This window comes from Aethalodelphis obliquidens, unplaced genomic scaffold, assembly GCF_003676395.1.
Source record: "Aethalodelphis obliquidens isolate GAN/ISIS:26980383/991018 unplaced genomic scaffold, ASM367639v1 scaffold4, whole genome shotgun sequence".
NCBI lineage: Eukaryota > Metazoa > Chordata > Mammalia > Artiodactyla > Delphinidae > Aethalodelphis > Aethalodelphis obliquidens.
Window position 1 is genome coordinate 82,207,341 of NW_020837948.1, and position 18,853 is coordinate 82,226,193.

At 37.2% G+C, this 18,853-nt stretch overlaps 1 long non-coding RNA gene across 1 annotated transcript in view; it reads right to left on the bottom strand.

The window, feature by feature from the left end:
• The window catches only part of LOC113617589 (uncharacterized), a 102,787-nt gene that overhangs the window by 3,899 nt on the left and 80,035 nt on the right, over positions 1–18,853 (bottom strand). Inside the window, exons 10-11 of the long non-coding RNA XR_003431710.1 lie at positions 8,568–8,703; positions 5,751–5,937 (exon numbers count right to left, since the gene is read on the bottom strand). This is a non-coding gene — a long non-coding RNA (uncharacterized LOC113617589). The remainder of the gene's footprint in view (positions 1–5,750; positions 5,938–8,567; positions 8,704–18,853) is intronic.

The following is an 18,853-nucleotide window of genomic DNA, read 5'->3' on the forward strand; positions in this document are numbered from 1 at the left end:
TTGATGAATGGGTGTCCTGTGCTCCTGTTGGGGAGTATATCTAAGTGTATACCCATGATTAAATCTCAAAACAAAGACATCATAATTTCAAACAAATGGATAGCTGTAAACTATATATAAAAATGAAACTGAATTCACCCAAAGCTTTAAAAAAAAAGCTTATACCCGACAAAATTTAAATTAGTGTTCCTTATTATAAATTCTAATTCAAGTAATAGTATTTGGGTGATAGGTCTCTGATTTCCTCTGCTGCACTCATCCTAAAGTTTCTAGTCTGATAACGCTAGCAATCTATAATAATGATAATATCTGAGATAAAGGCATTTGGATCTAGAAATGGTCATTTCAAAAGTATTCAGAAATCAGTGAATCATCCAAATGGAAAGTCTCCTATGTGCAGTATGATATAAATTATTTGTTCTCTTTGAAGGATTGGCCTCTCATACCTATCCTGAGGTTGAAAATATACAATTTCCATGTAAAGTACACAATTTCATGTTTGCAATAGCAAATTGATGCCACGTGAGCAGAGTGTTGCTGTATAGGCCAGGTGGCACTATGATACAATCATACAATTTCCTCCTCAGAGGTCTCTTCAGTTTTATTCATTTATTCCTATAGCTGTATACCACAGGAAGCCTTGAATGGATTTTCTGGCATTTTGGACTATAATAGAATGTTGTTGAATAACTTGCTCATCCCCCACTTGTTATTATCAGACAAAAAATAGGACATTGAAAAGTGCAGTTAATATTTAAATAGTCCAAAGCACTGAGAGTTCCCAAAAACACTGAGCCCAGGATTTAGTTTATAAAATTTCTCTTCTCATGTGTTCTCTTCCCATCTGTTATTCCTGTCTTATCATCCACTTCAAGTTCAAGCCAAAATTTTGCCCAATGGACCTGCCATTGCATGTTTATTATTTCTTTAAAAACCAAATTTAGCATCATATTGAAAACATGTTGAATGATCAAAACGAATTCTGTAAAGCTCAGTCTTTCCTTCTTATTTTTTCCACAGTGGCAGCTGGAATACAGGTGCTTCCATGTTCTTTAAGAACATTGCTCCTTCTCGTATGGATGCACTAAGCCAGACCTGAAAATATCATTTTCTTTTCTTTTACCCATGAGAGGAAATAACCCAGATTTTAATTTGGCAAATGTGCCTATGAAACAAAACTGAGATATCGCAGTTTATGTGGATGGTCTCCTTTTGACACACCATCACCAAAATGAAGCAGAGAAACCTAGGTTTTCATTTTTTTGTTTTTGTTTTCCTGGTTGAAACAAAGAATTAAAAGGAAACAGAAGAAACAAACTCCTATCTTGCCAGAAACGCACATATCCACCCCGTCCCTGGAGGTGCGGCATGACTGATACGGCTCTTGTTAAACAGTAACTAATAGCAAAATGGCAAGCGGCTAAAAGGAAATTGGCTTAACAATTCTCAACCCCAAAGTGAAGTGTTGTAATGAAAGAGAAGCACAGAGAACAGGTGTAACTCAGTGTCTTGATGTTAAGTCATAAAGGAGAACTGTCAGGGTTTGAGTTTTGGGAGCAATGACTTCAGGCATGCCCGTATTTTTCTGGGTGAATAATGCTTAAGTTGTAGCTGTTTAATTTTCTGACTAATGCTACTATCCTACCTATCTGAGCCCATTCAGAATGACTTACCAATTATATACCAGGGCATACAATTTCAGATGATTATTTCATATCTCTCATCTCCTCTCAAACCTCCAACTCCTCTTCTCCAACCTCTCTTTTAGCTGTGACCTTGCTTCTTAATTCACCAAGAAAATTGAAGTAATCAGAGGAAAGCTACCACAGACCCACCCTCCACCACCGCTGCCACCACACCTACCCACCTTCCAGCAACTGTCCACGTACACCTGTCATGATCAATCAATTTTCCACTCCTACTAAGGCCAGACTCCCTTCTTGTGCACAAGATTCCATGTCACCTCACTCAGGACATTGCTGTCTCCCTTCTCTCCTGCTATTAATTTTTGCTCTCTCCTGATTTATTCCTGACATATAGTCACAATTATTATATTAAGGAGAAAAACTGTTCTTGAGTCCAATTCCCCTCCCAGTTGTCATCCATTATTTGTAATTGACTCAAACTGGAAACAACCCAAATCCATACCAGCATGTTAATGAATACACAAATTGTGGTATATCTGTACAATGGAATATTAACAAAAAAAGATTGAACTACTGACACATACAACAACACAGATAACTCTCAGAATGGTTACATAAGCAGTGAAAGAAGCCAGGCCAAAAAGTGCATCCTTCATGAGTCCATGTTTAGAAAATTTTAGAAAATGAAAACTAACCTGTTGTGGCAGAAAGCGTGTCAGTGGTTTTCTGTGGATGGGGGGAAGGATGACCAGGGAGAGGAAGGGATAACAAAAGGGCACGAGAAAACTTTAGATAGTATTGGATATTTTCATTCTCTTGATTCTGTTGACGGCTCCACAAGTGTACCCATATTTCAAAACGTATTAAACTGTATACTTTAAATATGTGTAGTTTATTATTTATCGATTATACCTCAACAAAGCTGTTAAAGAAACTGGAAACATCAGAGTGTATCACGTAGTAAGTTTAAACTTTGTTTCCTGAAAAGTTTGTTTCATTGTGTGTGTGTATGCAGCACTTGCATTTTCACATCGATTATCTCTCACTTTAAAAAACGATTTTCTAATTAATTAATTTCTGCCCTTAGGTATGTTTTTTGCACTCCCCTTCTGCTTCTCCTCCTCCTCCTAAATTCTGGAATTAAGTGCATAATTCATTTTTTTCTCTTGTTTTTAAGAATAAAATAATTTAAGGCTATAAATTTATTGGGGACTTCTCATATATTATTTTAATGTAGTGTTTTCAGAGTCATTAGCTTGTTCTGGGCTTCTTTTTGACCCAAACAGATTAATTAAGAGAGCTTTTAAAACTATCTTTCATTGAAGTTTAATTTCTAATTTTATTGCTTTGTGCTCAGAGAATATGCCCTGATCAGCTTCTTCTAATTAGAATGAAATATTCTGGGAAAGCGTATATTAAAGTGGTTAGGAGGAAGCTCTGAGTCACACATGCTGGAGTTAGAATTCTGTTTTTCCCACTACAATAGTGATTTTGGGTACACAGATTAGATAAGTTCTTTAAGCTTCAGTTTCTGCCTCTTTAAATAGGTTTAATAATGTCTATCTCATTGTATTATTGTGGGGATTAAATGAGATGATAGATGCCAAAAAAACCTTGGCATGATGGCTGGCCTGAAACGGAACTAAACTCATATTAGCTAACTAGTATTAACGTTGTCAATTCTTTTTTTGACTAGGAAATAATGTTTACTCTAACATGTATTCTCAAATTACAGCATTTAATCTAATTTATAGAACATCTTTAGTACTTATATTGTTTAAATCAGGTATGTCATTTTTTCTTTGTATTTCGAAGTGGTCTGCTTAAGTCTCCCACTAAAGTATTTTTTCAAGGACTTCTCTTTTCCAATCACTTCTTTGTATATTCCAATGACCTGATATTTGCTCCACAAAGTTTCATGATTATAATCTCTGCTTTGGGATACCTTGAATCAATATAAAGTGTTGACCTTTCTTCACTTAATCCAGTCCTTTTAGGCTTGAATTCTAGGTTGTTTCTTATAATAAAATGGTCACTGTTTTTTGCTTATTTTTTTACACTTACCTAAAGATATCTTTTTAATTTAAATCTTTATGTTACACTTTTAAGCCTTTCTTTTCAAAGACCATAAGATGGAATCTGACAAATTCATTAGTCTTTGTTTTTCAATAGAGAGTGTCAACCCAGTTTTGCTTAGGATTATGTATGTCTTTCTGCATTAATGCTTCTTAGAGGTTATTTTTTACTCTGGTATTTGATTATGTTTTGTTTTTTCTTTTTATTCAATTGATTTCTAAGATACACTCTTTGGAATTATTTTTATTAGAAAAATTAGATCTATTTTTCTGTGATTATGAATACTAAGAATGCAATGGTTTCCATTGACACATTTGTAAAATAATTTTCCTCTTTTCTTCCTCTCTCAATTTCTCAGTTTTATTGACATCATCTATTATTCAAATTGAGAATCTATTTGATAAGATTCTTATGTTTTACAAGTTTATTTTTCATATTTGCATTGGAATTTTTGAACATTTAAAAATGACTTATTGATACTTTTAAAGTCTCTGGTTTGTGAGTTTTAATGTTTATCCACAGTTCATTTATTTTCCTCATTCTTGAGTTCTTTATTTAGTTTCCTCTCTTGGATAGCTCTAGCATATTTTTAAGTAATGTTTTAAGGGATGGTATCTGGATAGCACATTTTTTAAAGCCCTTGCATTTCTGTTCTTTGATGAGTATTTTGATCCATAGACTCAAATCCTTCTTCAGTTCAGGAAATATTTTATTTTCCTGTTGTTTCTTTGATCACAGACTTTGCACAGTATGCTCTATACATTTCTTCTTGAATTCCCATTAAACTCACTTTGTTCTATTTTCAATCTATGTGCTGGGTAGTCTCCATTTGCCCTTCAGCTCCATTTGTCCCTCAGCCCTTCCCTGTCCTACTATGTGTCTCAGAAAGCCAACCTCTATAGACTGCATTGTCCAGTTTCTCTTGCCCCCTGGTCTGGCTGTCAAAAGGAACCAGTAAAAGATCAGAAGGAATGAGGAGTGGGGTGGTGGTGGTGGTGGTGTATTTACTCACCCTGTTCCCTTTCTACCAGGCCTCAGCTGGGACAGAGGCTGCATTCCTCTACCAAATGTCACAGCTTCTGTTGGGCAGCACGTCTCCATTGGTTAATGGAGGAGAAAGATAACAATGTAATATAAAAATGTATAAATTAAATAATTACAATTTGGAATCTTTTCTATGAGTCAATAAATGGGGTGTTATGGTACAGAGTACCCTGAGGAGGCTACTTAGAGTCTGGGCAAGGAAACCTTCCCTCTGGAAATAACACTTAAGCTAAAAGATGAGCAGGTATGAAGAGTTGAAGAGAGAACGGTACACACAGAAGGAATTGTAAAGCAAAAAGCTTTTGGTGTTCTGAGAACAGTAAAAAAGTCCAGTGTGACTGGACCATAGTGAGAAAGGACAGCCATGGAATTAGATGAAGATGAAGAAGACACGCCATTAAAGTGTAATGGAAAGCCATTTGCAAGTTTGTTAGCAGGGAGAAATGTACCTTTTTAAAGGATTGTTTTGAAGGCTGTATGAAGGGTGAATTGTTGCAATAGCGAAAATGGACAGTACAGGTAGTTGGCAGTTGTAGGAGTCCATGTGAGCGATGCTAAGGACGAAGATGGCAGCAGCCGATTATTCCTTTCTCCTTTTAGCATTTTTGCAGCTCTAAGATTTTTCACTCTTGTGTCTTTCATTCCAATCGGGAATTCAAACAGCTGAAAATACATTAAAAAACACTCAAAGAGTGCCTCTCGTTCCAGTGCCACTTTTTCAGCTGTTTGATCTTAGGAAATTTTCGCTTGCCTCAACTTCAGTGCCAGATTTGCTTCTACTTGAAAGTAGAACGTAAGGGCTCTTTTTGTTCATGTGCTGTTTGGTTCATATACCTTCAAAAACTGTCAGCAGTTGAAGGGTCTGTCTGTATTTCTTTTCTTTCTTTGCTTCAGCCATCTTGACTGTCCTAAGCAGCACTGACTTACCTTAATTTCCATGTATATCCCACTTTAAAAATATGCAAAGATTCAGACTCTACTTACAGTTAACCCTGCTGGTCTTTCACAGAGGCTGTGCCTTCTAATCAAGGTTATTCCTTATCACCATATGGTGGCAGACCATGAAGAAAGTAGATGGTGAGTCTCCAAAGTCCTTTGATGGCAGGGTCTTCTCTTACATTTCTTTCATACCCTTCAAAGTGCAGGGCTGAACCCAGAGTTGGTCACGGGCCTGGTGTGAAATCAGTGAGTGAGTGGACCTCTCAGAGTTATGCTTACAAGGTCTCTATGCAGCAAATTGTAGCAGTGACGCTTTTTATCTAATGGCAGACTTGATGTTCAATAGCTTCCCCTAAATCATTTAAACCCACTTCGGGTTTAATGGGCAAATAAACCTCCTCCCTCTTCTGTTCCACCCCAAGGCAAGGCATGATTCCTTGGTCTGCTCAGTTCACGGTGAGCCTATTGCCTTCTCTTAGGGGATTTGTTCTTCATTTCATTCAAGCAGGGTCCCAGTTCTACTTGGCAATAATCCCCAAATGCTTTGCATATGTTTTCCCATAAGGACTGGGAGAGACAAACAAATTTAGGGACAGCCACATCTATCCTAAAGTATAATGTGGAAAGTATGCATATTAAACTTCATCATGGTCCTAGCTTATATATTATGACTACAAAAAATTAGTTTTAGTTCATGTATCCAATACCTAAGTGAAGCAAATGGGGTCCAGGAAAAAAATGTAAGCTGCATAAAAATCAGACAGTTGTTCTTAGAACACCTGCCTTCTATTTTCTCTCGGTTTGACCTGAGGAGGAATTGGTATTAAAGGAAAGATAGATAGATAAACTAGCAGAGTTTATCTGCTACAGGAGGACACTTATGGCCTCCTGGGCTTTGTCTGCATGGAAGTGCCTGAGTCAGTTTTAGCCGAGTCAAGGCAATTGTCTAGGGAAATGCCTCAGTTGTCAAAAGAGTTGAAATGACTGGATGTCCATGCTACAGTGCAGTCATTTTGATTTTCTATTATCAAGCTGAATAAATTTCTAAAAAAAAGATTAACCAATGAAACACAAGCATGACCTAATAATAAAATCTGTGGAGCTATTAGTTCTAAGTGTTTGGATGGAAACTAGAGGAATCCACAAGAAACACTCTGTCCTTGGGCGTCTTATTCCCTAGAGGTGGGGACTGTGACTTGCTTCTTTTTTTCTTTTTAATTGATTTATTTATTTGTTTTTATATTTGGCTGTGTTAGGTCTTTATCGCTGTGCGCGGGCTTTCTCTAGTTGAGGCGAGCAGGGGCTACTCTTCGCTGCGGTGCGTGGGCTTCTCATTGTCCTGGCTTCTCTTGTTGTGGAGCAGGGCTCTAGGCATGTGGGCTGCAGTAATTGTGGCTCGTGGGCTCAGTAGTTGTAGCTCACAAGCTCTAGAGCACAGGCTCAGTAGTTGTGGCACCCAGGCTTAGTTGCTCTGGGGCATGTGGAATCTTCCTGGACCAGGGCTTGAACCCATGTCCCCTGCACTGGCAGGCAGATTCCCAACCACTGCACCACCAGGGAAGCCCTGTGACTTGCTTCTAACCAACAAAATACAACAGATGAATCACAGAACCAAAAGAAAGAGATGGAAGGAAAGGAGCTGACCAAAATAATTTTGGGGAACAGTGTTTTGACTGAACACTGTAAGTCTAAAGATAAGTGTATACAAACATTTCACTACAGGTGGAAAATTTATTTCTCACAAGGATATGGATGGGAATTCTGAAACTACTTTTTTTTATACTACAGTTGATAATTAAGTGTATATGTTATAGATAATAAGAGCCAGGTTTCTCACTTTCAGAGAAAGAAGTTACAAATGAGGAGAGGAAGAAAGTAGAATAAACCCTATAGAGGTGGATTGGTGTCAGAGGCATCAAAATGGACTCATGTTTGTTTTTAAATATGTATATAGATAAGTAAGTAAATAAATAAATGAGTTAATATATTATCTTTATCCACTGAGAGTGGCTAAAATAGTGATATCCCAGTAGCAATGAGCACAGCTAACACCCGGAACTTATTTTCTAAATGTCATTCTCCAGTAAAAGCAACCAGAACTCCTTGGAAAACTGGTTTAGTCCAGGACTGAGTCAGGGAAAACACAAGATTAGCTTGAGCATCTTGTGGTATCTGAAATAAACGAAGTGCGCACACACACATGCAAAAGAATCGCGGCATATCAAAAGGGCACAGTTTTAGAATTCTAACAAAGTTCCCAATGGGCAAATTTAGAACAGCTTGAGTAAAAAAAAATTATAACCCAAAGAACAAAATAAATAAAATAAAATATATATCCATGAGTTCATACTAATATATATATATAAATAAATAAATGACCTAGAAGTGACAACTCTTCCTTACATAAGAAGTACAATTAATACATGTAAAAGGAATGAAGGAAATTTTAAAAATCACCATTAGAATATCATACTAAGAATTGCTGTTGGCAAGTCCATTATGTTTGCTTAAGTCTATTGGCTAAAGTTTAATCAAAACAGGATTTTTGTCCAAAATGTCTAATTTACAAATCCCTTAGTCACCAAATGCATTCATCAATTAACACTTCTGATCAAGTATAACACTAATTAAAATAAAATTAAGACAACATACCAAAAAACATAATAGTTGATTAAATTTCTAATTTAATACTCCTATACAATTCCACTGTATTTTAAAAACCATCTGTTTTATTATAATTCCCTTTTTAAACACAAGAATGTTATAGTGATAAATGTTAAAACAAGGATTTTCTAATATGAAATGAATCTAAAATAATCAAACCCTACTTTTAACATTATTTGAGAAGAAAATAAATTCTACCTCTGCATTGTGCTTAGTTGTTATTTCTAATTTTTCTTTCTTAGCCCCATGGAGTTTCTTTCTGAGATCAGCAGTAATATCCAAGTGTGTTTCACTTTTAACCATTTGTTTTATATCAGATGAGGCATTCTTCAACCTATAAAATGGGATAAAAATAAAACTCTTATTAAGTAAAAAAAAAAACCTCAGGTTTTTTGCATAATCTCAAAATATCTCTTTCAAAATATTTAGTAATTACAAAGGAAAATTACTATTTTGTGAGTTAACACCTTAGCCAGATGATCAAGGTTAACATCCCTAGTATTAATAGCTACCATGATTCCTGATAAGAAACCCTGAGAAGGGCACATCACTCCTATGGTAGCCTTCCCAATTATACATAGCCTTAAGGTAATTATAAGAAACATTAGACAAACCCAAGTTGAGGAATATTCTTCAAAAGAATTGACCAGTACTCTTCAAAGGTGTCGAGGTCATGCAACATAAGAGAAGACTAAGGAACTGTCATAGATTGGAGGAGACCAGGAGACATTACATCTAAATCAGGGGTGAGCAAATATTTTTGTAAAGAGACAGATAGTAAATATTTTAGGCTTTGTAGGCCATATAGTCTTTGTTACATCTATTCATCACCATCATTTTAGTGTAAAAGTAGACAGCGATAATAAGGAAATAAATGATCATGGCTGTATTCCAATAAAAACTTTATTTACAAAACCAGAAAGTGGGCCAGATTTGGCCTGTGGGGCTGGAGTTTTGCTGACTTAAGCATAATTTAGGATCCCACGGTATAGACAAAGGAGAGTCAATGGAAAAAAAAAAAAACTGGTAAAATCTGAATTAGCTCTGTTTATTAGTTAATCATACCAAGATTAATTCCTTAGTTTTCATAAATATTCTATGGTTATGTAAAATGTAAACATTAGAGAAAACTGGGGGAATGGTATAGAGAAATTCTGTAAAATTTTGCAATTCTTTTGTAAATCTAAAATTGTTTTTTAAAAAACTCCAAAAAGTCCATTAGACAGATACATACATACATACTTAGATACATATATACATCATTGGAATTGAAGGTGCCTAAGAGAGCAGAGGCATGCTTAGTTACTGCAGGAAGAGTCAGTGCAAACTTGGTCAGAAGCATATTTGTAGGCCTGGTGAGCTTTGAAAACTACTACAAATTGAACTCTTATTTAAGTGTTTTTTCAAGTCACTAAAGTTTTCCCTCTAAGCATTTTTATTTTATCCTTGAGACAACAGACATGCTGGGAGCCATTTAGGAGATTCTTAAAATAACTTACATAAAAATTGTTCATTTGTAGAGAAAACTCTCACAACTTTAAAGAACTACTAAAAGTGCATTTATGAGCTGGTCAAAGCGAAGTTTCTTCTTATCATCTTCAAATGATCCTTTAAATGATTCAGGTTAAACTGTCAATTCATTTAAAGAGTCTGAGGTCTTTTGTGTGCTTAGAAACATAAAAAGACCTGCCCAAAGACAAAGGCAGATAACTCTACACATACATATTCACAGATTTCATTCTACATTTCCTTTAAATCCACTTAAAAATGCTTAATTATTTTCCTGAGAAATATAGAAATATGTGGTGGGAATGGGGGTAGGGGTTGTGGCATTTGGACTTAGGCTGGAATTGAAATACCACTTTTTCCCTTGGTAGGAATCATATATATATTTCTGGCAAACATTTTTTTTTTTGTATTGTTAAACAATACTTATAGGATCTTAGAAGATCACTTACCTTGGAAGTACCTGAAGTCATCAGCCATGAGGCAATCAACAAACCTTTATTAAGTAACTACTGTGTGATAACTCTCTCAGTCCCCATCTTGTTTAACTCAAATCCTGTTAGAGCAAACTCTAAAATCTATCACAAATATAACCATTTCCACCATCTCCTAAGTCCCAAACTAATACAAATCACTATTGTTCCTCACCTGGGCTCCTGTGTCACCTCTTACCTAATCTCCTATGTCCACTCTTCAGTTTGCTCCTCACATAGTAACCAGAACTGGAATTCAGATCACATCACTTCTCTGATATGTATCCTCCTATATTTTCCCATTTTATTAAAAATAAATCTGAACTTTAAAACTGGAATTCACATCACTTTTCTGATTAATACCCTCATATTTTCCCACTGAATTAAAAATAAATCCAAAATCCTTTTCAAGGACTACACAGTCCTACACAATCTCCCTCCTCCTTACCTCTCTGTTCTAATCTTGTTATTCCCTTTATCTGGAATGTTATTTCTCAGGATTTGTGTGTGTGTGTGTGTGTGTGTGTGTGTGGCTTGCTTGTTCCTACTCAGATCTCAGCTCAGATGTCAGAAAGCCTTCCTGAATTTCATGTATAAAGTTAGCCCCAGCAGTCTCTATCTCATTACATTCTTTTCTTCATAGTACTTGCTACTCTCTGCAATTAGCCTGTTTCCTTTATATGGCTGTTTTCTTGAACTAGTCTCTTGAGGGTAGGGACTGTATCTGTCTTACCCACCACTGTACTTCCAATGCCCAAAATGTGTCTAGCATGAATAGGTGATCAATGAATACTCCTTGTTAAAACTAAGTGAACCTGTGAATGAATTAATGCAAGGCACTGTACTAAGCAAATACAAGTATTCAAGATTGATTTCCATCCTCAGAGAGTTTATAATCTAGTAATTTGCATGACATACTATGAGAGATCTTAAAAGACAAGGGTAATGCAGGGTCAGGATGGTTTATAGGAAAGACTGATGAATACTGACTGAGGAGATCAAAGTGGTATAATTCAAAGTATGCATTAAAGAGTCAGTAAACTTTTAAAATGCAAAGACCTGTGGCTGCAGAAGGGGTGTGTAGAGTGCCCTCTCCACTTAACCCTCCAGGGCAATGGTAAAGCCCATCAGGGAATGTAGCAGTAGACAGCAGACAGTGGGAAACAGGAGCAAGAATAAAGGGTTTATGAGGTCAGTTAAGAAAGCTTCTGCTCATTAAGTGACAGTTGGAGCTACAGAAGTAGAAGAAATTTTGTGGGAGAAGTGGGGAACTGATGCAGATAGAGGCAGAATAAATAACTACATCTAAGAAATAGGTAAACACAAAGTTACTACCAGGGAGAGAGACAGACGGAAAGAGAGACAGAGAAAGAAACAAAGAGAATGACCAGAGTGGTAGAAAGAGAGCATGTAATAGAAACTCATATTATTTATCAGCCATTTCAAGTCAATTTTGAAACTAACAAACACAAACATTATCTGGTAGGATTTTAACCAGAAGGATTACAGAAACCGAGGGAAAAGAGGTCCAAGAATGAAGAGTTGGCCAACAGGGTCAAACAACAAGTCTAGAGAACTGGGAATTGGGTTTGGCAATCAGGAGGTTGCTTCAGACCTTCTGGGAACAGCTCTAGAGAAGTGCTAGAGGCAGGAGGCAAAGTGCAGTGGGATAAAGATGACTGGCAGGGGGTCAAATGGAGGGAAGGCAATGAGTTTAGTTTTGTTTTTCAAGAAGTTTGGTGGTGAATGGAGTTACAAAAATGTGTACTTTATTTTTGTTTTGTTTTCAGTGTTTTTTGTTGTTGTTGTTTTGTTTTGTTTTTGATGGGAGGACATGCAGCCATTGCAAATCATCTTCTGGAGGGAGCATTGACAGGGGTGCCTGCATCACTGAGTGAGGCCTAGTCATGGAAATTACTATTGATGTGCAAATATGGTCGGTGTTGGAAGGATTCCCTCCTCATGAAGTGAAGGAAATTGGGGCCAGCCAATCTAACCTGTTAAATGTACTAAACTGAGTTAAATTTGGCTCATATACATATGTTTCTGTGAAATTCATCTGTTTCTACACTCTTTGTTTTGTTTTGTGTTCTCTTAGTTCTTTCCCATAACGTTTTCCTTTAAAAACTTTCACATTAGTTTGACTTAATTAGAAGAAAATTTTTTTCACACTTTAGTCAAGATAGATTAGTATATAGTTGGGCAATTGGGGAAAGTGTGTATGTATGTGTGTGCATTGGGTGATAGTACAAATTAAAATGATTTAAGGTGGATGGGTGAATAGGGATTGGGAATATATTAGGGGAAAAGGTAGGGACAACTGTAGTGGCTTTCTTCCTTCTCTGTTCACCCTCACAGTGTCTAGCATGACATTATGTACTTTGTATGCTCTCCTCTGCTGATGGCCATGACCAAGATTCAGCACAGCTCTAGAATTCCTGTTGCATTTTGGTGCATTCAGATGTGGCCTGAGGCATGTTTCAAGACATGAAACGCTGAATCAAGCATGACACTAATTCTGTATCTAATATGAATCCTCCTAAATTAATAGCCGGGGTCGGGAAGTTGTTTCTCCTTCCCAAGACCCAAGGCAATAGCTAATTATTTCAGTGTGAAGGCTGCTAATGGAGCTGGAGAAGAAAGCCATTGAAAACTGATTTCTTTAAAGCTAAAGTAACTGAAGAAAACGTCATTCAATCAGTCAAGAAACATGTATTTGGCATCTAGAACTTACTATGTTCTGGGCAGTTAGATGTTTGTCATGAAATTTTAAATAATAAAATAGTTCCTGTTATTAATGGGCTCTACCCTAGTGATCTATGTAAGATGGTGGCCATGAGGCAGGAAACACTTGTCTCTGAGAGATATAAGTAGAAGTCATGACTTAAGAAAACAGATACGTTAACCTATAGGCAGATCCAACTCAGCCATGCGTGGCCTCTAGAAACCACATAGGAGGTATTGACAGTTGTTTGGACATTTACTGTAAAAGTCAAGAGGAGAACAAGGAAGACTTGAATTTAACAGGAGTCTTCTACCAGTTGTTCTGGCCACCAATGCCCTGAATGTGATTCTTTTGTTGCAGGATAATTGTACAAGAGGAACAGATAAGGTGGCATTATAAGATTTGAACAGTGGACAGAATGAAAGCAGAAGAACTTATGAAAACCATCTCTTGAAGGTGTAGTGATGAAAGCAACAGAGAAGTTGTGAGGTCTCCTAGGAGAGAGGGTACTGGGATCTGCCTGCCATTTCTATTCCTTCACTCCCCTTTCATGTTGTCTGTCACCTCACCTGTGGACTTGGGATCAGCCAGATTGTTTGACTTGTTATTTGACTCTTTTTACTGCATTGAAAGCTGATGCTTCTGACTGACTCAACTGTAGATCCTTTCTGTATTGCTAACACTGGACTGTGTCTGAGCTCTGGTAATTAAGGCTATCTTTTTTTTTTTTTTCTGCCTGAAGTGGGTTTTGCAGGATTTTGCCTGGTGAGAGTATTTTATTACTCACCACAGTCTACTGAAAAAAATGAGCTATTAAGTACTAAAAAGACATGGAAAATCTTAAACGCATATTATTAAGTAAAAGAAGCCAATCTGAAAAGGCTATATACTGTATGATTCCAACCATACGACATCCTAGAAAAGGGAAAACAATGGAGGCAGTAAAAAGATCAGTGGTTATCAGCGGTTGGAGGAGAGGAGGGTGAATAGGTGAAGCACAGAGGATTTTTAGGGCAGGAAAATACTCTGTATGGTACTATAATGATAGATATGTGTCATTATACATTTGTCCAAATCCATAGAATGTGCAACACCAAAAGACAACCCTAAGGTAAACTATGGACTTTGGGGAATTATGATGTGTTGATGTAGGTTCGTCAGTTGCAACAAATGTGCTGCTCCAGTGGGGGATGTTGATGGTGGGGAGGCTCTGCAGGTGTAGGGCAAGGACATATGGGAAATCTCTGTACCTTTTCCTCAATTTTGTGTGAACTTAAAACTGTTCTAAGATAATAAAGTCTTTAAAAAATCAAGTCTATTAAAAATAATTTCTAGAACATTACCAAAGTTATCATCATAATCTCCTTTCCATCTTTTGCAAACTACCATCAGGGGTTCCATTTTTCGTCATTAAAATTTTTTCTTTTTATTAAATATGACCAGTTAAACTAAGAAAACTAGAATTTGAGGTAATAAATACATTTAATAAATTAATTTTCATTGCACATTATTAATGTTTAATCTTTTTGTCATACATATTCAAAATGTATGACATTCAGGGGTTAAGAAGCTGCAGTATTCTTTCTGTACAAAGAGAATTTTAGAATTTTTTGTTCTCTGAGAATAGACCTCTCCATCTCTCTTCTAGATTTTCTAAATTTAATCACACTCTCAGGAAAGCTATATGCATAAAAATTGCAAATTGCATCCAAGTGAAATATTTATCTCACAGCCTCACAAAGCTTACATCCTTATACTCTGTCTGCAGTTCCCATTCTTAGAGTCACACCATTAGGTCAGGCTTTTATTACAATGTGGGCAACAGAAATGAAGACCATTATGTTTCAAAATCAAAATTAAAGGAGGGGGTATTGAACCACTGCATCCATTCTTGAGAAATCTTTCCTAAATTACTTCTCTTAAAGCCTTCCCTGGTGAACTCAGCCCATTTTCTCTCTATAGCAATAATTGACACTTTATTATATTTATTCTGAACTTCAAGTTATTAGTATCACATACACATAATCTGATATATTATTATATACATTTTGGTTCATTAAATGGCTCTGTGTTCTGAGCTAGACCTTAAACCCTTGGGCTTTTGTCTCATAGCACCTTGCTCTGTAGTGGGTCTATGGTTTATATTCCATAAAAACTTGACTATCAGTTGACTATCGGAGACGTTACCAGAGAGTAACATACAGCTATTGGAGTTGTGATTACTTTGAATTTGAATTCGCTGCCTTCTGCACTTTGCTTAGCCTCTTTCTGCATTTTCTACCTTGCTACAGCACTGTGAGTTGCTGTCCTCCTACAGGCTGCAAAAATACCATTGTCCTGTGGATTATGAGTCTTTCTGCCTAGCTATTACTGAAAATTGTAAAGATCTCTTTAAGCTTGAGCTCCCTTCATCTGTGCAACTCTCAGGTCTGCTTTTAAAGCCAGTGTATTGTCCAGGTCCTCCTGGAGGAAGCCTCCCATCAGTCATCGTGTTCACTAATAATGTCAAACCTTTCCCACATTAGCCTTTTCATTTACTATTCTTTGGAACCATTTCAAACATACTGTCAAGTAATAACCCACCATCATTTAACTCTGTACATTATGGCTTTCTTCCTTCCTCCACATTCAACTCTTCCTCCTCAAACACTCAACTCTCCTACCCCATACAACCTCTAAACTAGACATTACTGCAAAAGAGTCATGAGGTTTTCAAGCATTTCTCTGCCCTAACAATTTATTTCCAGAGTCGTAATGCATTTAATCTTTCTAAATTTCTCTGACCTTCTTAAGCTTTCATATAGGAACAGGATGCTCAGTTAAGTAGTGGAGCATGAAATATCCCTTTGCTGTTTGGTACAGGGAAATGGAGCCCTGAAAATCTGAGGCATAATCATCTGATAACTGTTCAAACTCCGGGCGGAGCAAATCAGAAGCAGATTTATTACTGCTCCAAAGCAAGCCTTTGATTTTGATAAGAGTTTCTGCACAAGAAAAACAGTCATTTCATGCTGATATTACTTCTTATATTTTTGTTCAAGTTTAACAACCTATGCAAGAGTAATAACATTTCCCTCCAACTTCTGCCTTTCACAAAGAACTGTTATTCAGAGACCATAAGCCCTACAAGTCATTAATGATCATACTGACTGAATTATTTAGGAGAGCTTTCTGTGGACTCCATGATTTTAGCCCACACTGGAGCTGAATTACAGAGGTCCTATGTTCAGCATAAGGCTGTGATTCCCTATGTTAACTTGAACATCTGTTGATTTAGATAGCTGCCTGCCCGGAAGTCACGTGGTTATCTTTTGAAATACATTAAATGTTAATGGGATCCTTAGGGGAGTCTTCTTTATGTAAATAGTAGATAATTCATATTCTGTGCTTAACGTTTTTCTTCCTGTTGATTTTGGGGTAGAGCTGATGGAAAGTATAATGCTTCCTTTAACCACAGGGAAGAGGTGAGGCTGGAAGGGTAGAGGGCTTCAACTGTCTGTTCCTCACTGTACATTTATTTCCAAGGCAATGTTTCAGGGTAGTAGAACCACCTCTTTGAGCACAAATGTTGGTAATGCATTTCTCAAGGCAAAATAATAAGCGAGGTCCAAATCCATTTTCTAGAACATTTGGGAGTGTTTTGAAGTAGTCCCGATGTTCCCTGAGGTTATGGAATTCCATGCTCCATTAGGAAAAGGTGGCTACAAATGTGATGGAGAGAGAGGCAGGCGTTCTTGGCACATTTGTGTGTGTTTTCTAACGTGGTTGGTTTGTGTGGTATGAACAAGTAAATGGCAAGGAGGGTGCATAAAAACCCAAGCCTTCTGGTCTTCTAACAAGTTGACCTGTGTGCCACAGAATGAAAAAGTATGGAAAACTCTTAAAAGGAAGACCAATTGTTATGTTGGCACATTTGTCAACAAATTGATCCTTAATTGTTCACACTGACTTGTTCAACACAAATGGCAAATGCCTTCATAAGTCTAAATCTGCCATGGATTAAGGTTACAAAGAGTCCTGTTCACTCCAGGGCTTGGTAGTCCCTGTGCTGCTAATGCTGTTATTTTAAAATTAGGGATTAATGGTCCTCTTCTAGGTGTCTGATGCCCTAAAAAGTTGCCCGACACCAAATGAAACAAACCTACGTCTGCTTCATGTGCATCATAAGCTAACCCTTTCCTTAGTGTTTTTGGGTTTCATGGGAGAATTACAACATAGTTTAAAAATGTGTGAGCTGTGAATTTATCTGTGTGATTACCAAACTGCAAACCACTTTATGGCAGTTATACAAGTCCAGTGTGGACAAAGACGGCGAACGCATGTTTATGTCCTCCCTCTTCCTGTTAATTAGATTTAAAATGACTCCCATAACATCAGAATGACCCCTCCCCCACCCCCAAATGAGAAAGTGGTGATTATTCTTGGGAGAGAGAGAGCACACGCACACACGCACTATGAAATCCCTGATGGAGGTAGAGGAGTGTGCGTGGCTGGAGGTCAGGCCAGCTTAAATCCCTGCTGGTCCATCTTTATCTCATCTATATAGTAGGCTCATGTACAAGCTTTTATTTGAATCTAGAGTCCAATGGCAACAAGTTAAAAAAACCCTGCTTTTTATCACAAAACAGCTAGCAAAATTAATTTTTGATGCCATGTCTCACTTCCACCCTCTTTCTACATCCTTATCTTCTTGATCTCTATCCCAGTCAATCTGTCAATTAATAAAGTCTCTATGGCCTCTTAGAAAGCTTAATTTGTAGCAGGAGTAGAGGATGGCACATTCATGCCTCAGAACTTTTTTGCAAGTTTCTCACTACTCCATAATCTTTATCTGTACCGTTCTCACCTTGATGGCTCCTTTGTCTTCTGCTCAATTACCTGAGTCCTCTGCTTTCATCTAAAATTCTTTCTCTCTTTCTGTCTCTCTTCCTCTCCCTCATCTTACAATTCTCATTCCAAGAGGAACCACAAAAGATAGTGAGGCAGAGAGTAAGAGTCAGAGAGAGAAAAATGCATGACTATGGTACAGAGACAGCTATCCTCTCCTTTTCTGTATCCTAATTTATCCAACTTTTACTAGGATCTTTGTTCCTTTTATTAAAAATATGCATACAATTCTTTAGAGCAAAGCAAAGAGCAGCTTTAGCCACAGACAGCCGGTGCCTGGCAAGTGTGTCCTCTAAGGGTCCTCATGCTTCCCCAGCCTGCCCCCCACTCCCTTATGTGCGTCCACTGCCCCAGACATGCCCACCTTCTTGCTGCACATCACTGGACAAAAGCGAATTCTCAGTGGATATGGAACAAGGGTTGACAAAGTTTTCCCAAAAGGGGCCAAATAGTTAATATTTTAAGTTTTGCAGGCCACATGGTTTCTATTGCAACTACTCAACTCTGAAGCTGTTACACGAAAGCAGCCGAAAGCCATACATAAATGAACGGGCATGGGTGTGTTTCCAATAAAATTATATTCATGTACACTTAAATCTGAATCTCAAGTAAGTTTCATGTGTCACAAAATACTTTTCTTCTTCTGTTTTTCCTCAACCATTTAAAAGTATTAAAAAAAATTCTTAACTGGTAGGCCGAATAACAACAAAAAAACGCACAAGGCCATGGGCCAGATGTGGCTGGAGGGCTGTAGCTTGCAGACCCCTAATATAAAAGACAAACTCTCAGAGGCTAGGAATTTGATGCCAGTGACATGAAGTGTAATCTACTTCTATTTTGGCATGAGTCATGCACACAGGAGAGGCTCTTTCAGTACAATACGTCTCAAGGCT